General features: G+C 40.2%; 1 protein-coding gene across 3 annotated transcripts in view; it reads right to left on the bottom strand.

Moving 5' to 3' along the window:
• samd12 (sterile alpha motif domain containing 12) overlaps positions 1 to 6,000 on the bottom strand; it is a 120,250-nt gene that overhangs the window by 761 nt on the left and 113,489 nt on the right. The gene's annotated exons all lie outside the window — the stretch shown is intronic.

Genomic DNA, 6,000 nt, shown 5'->3' with positions numbered 1-6,000 from the left:
ACTGACACGGCGAGGTCAATAAAGAAATGATTTATAGAGTCTCGAGTAAAGAATTTGTCTGGCATGCATAAAAGGCACCATCTGGATGTGAAAAAGTTGGAGGTAAGATCTATGCTGGGCTTTACTACAAAAAGTAAGTGAAGCCAACTAATCTGATTTCAATGCATTAACGTTACCTAATTAGTCTTGTTTTTAATATCTGAACTCCCTGTGCATTCTCACAATGCAAACGTCCTAATCAGGGCTTGACATTTGGCTAGTGGTTCTCCAAAGTTATAAGCCACTCAGCATTTTCACTGGCCACAATTTTGACATCTATACCATGGGGAAAAACTGCCATATAGATATTTTTAATAGTATCTCAGAATTTGGCAGCAGGGATATTAGGCTGCTGTCACTTTAAGAGCTGACGCACGGATCCATTACACTGTTACACATGCGTTTTCTTTCTCAACTGTTTACGTTCATATTATCATAACTGTGTTTATGTGAATACTCACCAAGACTGGCATTTTGACATTATTTTGTGTGTATTTGAGTGTTTAAGCAGCATAAAATAACTTATTTTAGTCCTGAGAGGCGGCTTTATGTGCGCGCACTAATCACAAAATCTGCGGGAATGAGTAAAATTATGCGCAATACACGCAATCCTACACCGAAATTCAAGCCCTGTAACACCAACAATATTCATAAGGAGCAAATGAAGCGAGTGAGTGAGTGGAGGCGGGTTTGTGTGTCACTCGCTGTCGGAGAGACAAGAGAGAGAGAGAAAGAGACGCTGGTATCCTGAATATATTGGAAGTATTGGAAGCGTTTCAGATATTTCAGTATTGATACGTGTCGAAAAATCAATATTATTGTCAACACTACATTGCACTTAGTTTATTATTTCAGATGTCTTTTTAATAGACCACAATTGAAAAATGTATATATTGCATATAAAATGTAGTAGTGACTGTGTTTCACGCCACTGCTGGAATACACACACATCTGGCAGGGTGAGTGTTAATGCCAAGCCCTGGTCCTCAGCATGGTTATTTATTTAAGGTCGTGAAATGTCCCTGCTTATTAATAGTGAGAGCGAGCTACGTATAAGCCTAATGCAAATGTCAAATTCTGAAGTCTGAATACAGATTTCTACTTTTATAAGGTATGTGCAAAACAGTTATTCCTCTTTGTTATGTTATTTATATATTTTTTTAAGTACAGTAACTTAATTTAAATTATTCACTGGTTATATCGCTTGCTGTGAATGGACTTAAAGATGTGAAATATTATTCCCAAGCATACTGTCCCTCCAAGCAATGGTATACGATTTCTGCTAATAATCCCAGATATATGTTTATATTTAATATTTCCAACATAACTACACACAGAAATTGTGTGATAGGTCAGGACGTGTGCAGTAGACACACCCACAAAGAAGAAAATGCAACAAATTAAGTCTGTTTCAGAACAAAGCAACGATCTACAAGTTGGAAAACATGCCTAGGCCCTGTCCCAAATGGCGCACTTCATGTGGACTTTTGGTCTCGTGGACTTAAATTGCGCGTGCTCGCCGAGTCTACGAGTCCGAAGTGTGCTCAGCAGCGCCCCCTTTGTACCCTTGAAGCGGTCTTCCTCATAGATGCAGGCTCCACACACTTTAACTACCCAGGAATCCTTGCGAAAGGCCAATCAGACAACGGATGGGAGGAGATTTCGCTCACGGACAATTGTTGACATGGCTAAGAGAAAATATTACGGTTTTTATGACCTAGATGTACATTTTACCAGTTGTTACCTACACAAACATTATGGTCATCGACCAGTGGTTGATGTCTCAAACATAATAATAGCGCGTTGAATAATACGATCGCATTATGATTCATTAAATAAATAGAACCGAATATCAGGGCTTTAGTATGAATATTGAAACCTGTAAATTCATCTGAAACTCATGCACATTTTCATTATGTGTAATTGTAATCTTGGTTCAAATGGAACATTATGTATTATTATGTACAACTGTATACATCATTTAAATAAGCATGATGTATCTATTGTCTAATGCCCAGGTGGCATGCACAATATCAAAGTATAGAACTGTAAAATTAGGCTGTGTAGTTGACATGCAAAAATGTGATTTCTCCTGTCCAACATCAACCAGACCGTTATTTCCGGCGTAACAATCGAGTCTGTCCCAAAAATACCTCTCAATGCGCCTCGTGGACTCGCACCAAGGGCCCTATAGGTCTGCACTACATGACGTCACCAAAGTGTGGACTCAGAGGAAGAGTGTGCCATTTGGCACAGGGCCTTAGTCTCAGACGTGAGCTTCACCAAGATGATGCAACAGGTATTAATTTTACGCAGGACTTAAAGGGATAGTTCAGCCAAAAATGATATTTAACCCATGATTTACTCACCCTCAAGCCGTTCGAGATGCATATGTCAGTCATTTTTCAGACGAACACATTTTCAGTTATTTTAGTAAATGTCTTATATCTTTCAGTGATTATAATGTCAAGTTATGGGGTCCACCTCCTTCAAGTCCCAAAAATGTGCATGCATCCTTCACAAAAGTAATCCATCCGGCTCCAGGGGGATAAACGAAGGCCTTCTGAGGGTAATCCGTGTGGTTTTGTCGTAAAAATATACATATTTAAAACTTTATAAACGAAAATAACTGGCTTCCGGCAACGGTCGACGTGCGTTCACGGCAGATGGATGCTGGCGTATGATGTAGGACGTAGTTATTTTCGTTTATAAAGTTTATACCCTCAGAAGGCCTTCGTTTATCCCCCTGGAGCCGGATGGATTACTTTTGTGAAGGATGCATGCACATTTTGGGACTTGAAGGAGGTGGACCCCATAACTTCACATTATAACCACTGAAAGATCTAAGACATTTTCTAAAATAACTGAAAATGTGTTCGTCTGAAAAATGATTGACATATGCATCTCAAACGGCTTGAGGGTGAGTAAATCATTGGTTTAATATCATTTTTGGCCGAACTATCCCTTTAAAACACATTTTGCATCAAGCCTATAGTCTTAAAACCGGGTGTACTCCGTAAACCTTCTCCTCAAACAGGAGAGCGTCGGCGCTTGCAACGCCAAGGTCATGGGTTCGATTCCCAGGAAAAGCAAGAACTGATAAAAATGTAAATGTGAACCTTGAAATGCAATGCAAGTCGCTTTGGATAAAAGCGTCTGCCAAATGCAGAAATGTAATGTAAAATGGACACGGTTTTAAGACTAGGCTTAACGTAAAATGTGTTTAAGTCCTGCGTAAAATTAATACCTGGTGCAACCGGCCCCAGAAGTGAACCAAATTGTGACCCACTTTTCCCAACATCAGTCCCTAAATGGACACACATTTAAAGTAGAAAGAGCGACGTCTGAGCAACAGAACTGTCCACTGGGGAGAAATGGGAAGTACACACTCAAAGCCCACGTGTAGAAAGAATGTCCAGATGGAAAAGACAGTTAAAGATACAGAGTGCGAGAAGATAGCCGACCGGAAAAAGAGGGAGAGAAAGAAAACACAAAATGGTGGAGAATCGACAGCATTCAGTAGCAGAGAATCTGTCAGAATATCTCAGAGAAGCTCATCTGACCTTTAGGAGAGAAAGACAAGGAGAAAAATAAAGCCAAAAGCAAAGTACATAACTGACATATGACATCTGTGACATTCAGACGGAAATATGAGCATGAATTCACCATAAAAAAGCTTATGTATGTGAATCCCGTTGTGATATAGATTGTATTAAGCATCCACATCTCCCGGAGAGCACAAGCAGTCCGAGAACACACTGGCTTCTGGGTACAGAGAGCATATCTAGCATTTGAAATTCATTATCATGGGGTATCCTGACAAGCTGTCAGCGCGGCGAACACAAGCTCTCCATCCCGAACATCCCGAACGCTGATGTTGAGGAACGGGGAGTGAGCGGCTCTGGAGGCTCAGCACAAACATACAGACGCTCGCTTTTTGTGTTTGTTTGTTGCAAATCAAGGTCAGGAATTTTCCTTCAATTTGCCAAGGACTGCTGACATGCTGCACGGAGACAGGTACATATTTAGACTCACAGAGGAACACACACACACATACACACACACACACACACACACACGCATGTATGCATACACACACACACACACACGTATGCATACACACACACACACACACACACACACACACACACACACACACACACACACACACACGCATGTATGCATACTATTTTACACACACACACACACACACACACACACACACACACACACACACACACACACACACACACACACACACACACACACACACACACACACACATCTAAATGGAGACATTCCATAGACGTAATCATTTTTATACTGTACAAACTGTATATTCTCTCCTTGCTTTTACACTAACTAAACCTACCCATCACACACACACACACACACACACACACACACACACACACACACACACACACACACACACTAACCTGACCCCTAAACCTACCCAAAACTTTATGCATTTTTTCATTTTTAAAAAACATTTAATTTTTATACCAGATTTACAAATGTGGACGTTCCTAAAGGAGGTTTTTGGAGATTTTGTCAGGTTTTGGTCACTTCTGGGTACAAATTTGTCCACAAAATATAGTTAAGTAGGTACATACACACACAAACACACACACACACACACACACACACACACACACACACACACAAAACCATCTCAACATCTAACCAGACAAAGGGTGCTGCACTACGGCCATCAACATCACAGAAAAAAAAAATAATTAAATTTATGCACAGTACAGACATCTTCACTAATTGCTACCGTGATTTTAAAGTGATTATTCAAAATTAAATAACATGTAAATATCATGGTATGAGGACAGAATCATTCAGTACCATAGTAATACTACAGTATTTTAAGATATACCATGGTACCAATAAAATTTGGTATATACATACTCAAAGATACCCCAACCCACAGAAAACTTACAAAAAAACAACAACTTTATTTACTTCATTTTCTTACAAATAAGGACATCCCCAAAAGAAGGTTTTAGGAGATTATTCGATCAGGTTTAGCTCACAAATTTGTTCCCAAAATATGCTTCAGTCGATTCACACACATTTGTGGACATTCAGCATTGCATTCTTGAGAAGCCAGAATGTAAATACCAAGATCTGAAACCATTCAGTACCATGGTGTTCCGACACTCCTGATGAAAAAGGGGCTTTTAAATGTAATTTTGTATCATGCACTCTTACTTCTATCAAACAAGATATTTCTTCTGAAAATGAAGCTGCCAACTTTGACACTGGATGTCTGAGACTAGAACAATATCACAGTATAACAATAATTCAAAGGATACCCTTTAACTGAACCAGAGCTGAGGATCATACAAATAAAAAACGATATTCCCCTTTTCTTCTCTCTGATTAATTATCACAGGAATGTGACAGTGGGAGAATTGCACCGAGGACTCGCTCTATTCTCTCCATTCGCTGTAGTCTGGACCAAGAATGCCTTTATGAGATATTTGAGCACCCAAACAAATGAACCGGATGTCCATCGACGCAACCTTTCCTTGATGAATGGGGCACATGTATGGCACATTGAATGGGGCAAAGATGGCATTAGGTGGTTTCTCGTCTCTGAAAGATAGATCGGATTCAAATGCATCCCATGAGAATGGTGTGAGAGAGAGGAAGAATAACGGAGCGCCAGGAATCCTGGAAAGCTCAAGAGTAACAGAAGCTGGAGGCAACCTATGCATTCATAATGAGTTCTTCCCAGTGTTATTGAATCAGAGCACAACTCACCAGATTCTGAAACAACCCTGAGATTGTGCAGCTCCACCGAAACCTGACAGCGCTTCCCTTTGTAGTTCAGCAGAGATGAGGTCTGATAACACCACGGGAAGGCTTTCCGACGACGCTGACATGCTCAACTTCTGTTTCGACAAGAGGATGACCCAAGGCAATAATGCTCACACACTCTGAAGTTAG

Source organism: Squalius cephalus (assembly GCF_949319135.1).
Source record: "Squalius cephalus genome assembly, chromosome: 8".
Lineage (NCBI taxonomy): Eukaryota > Metazoa > Chordata > Actinopteri > Cypriniformes > Leuciscidae > Squalius > Squalius cephalus.
Note: the sequence above shows the minus strand (reverse complement) of the source record. Positions and strands in the feature narration are given on the sequence as shown.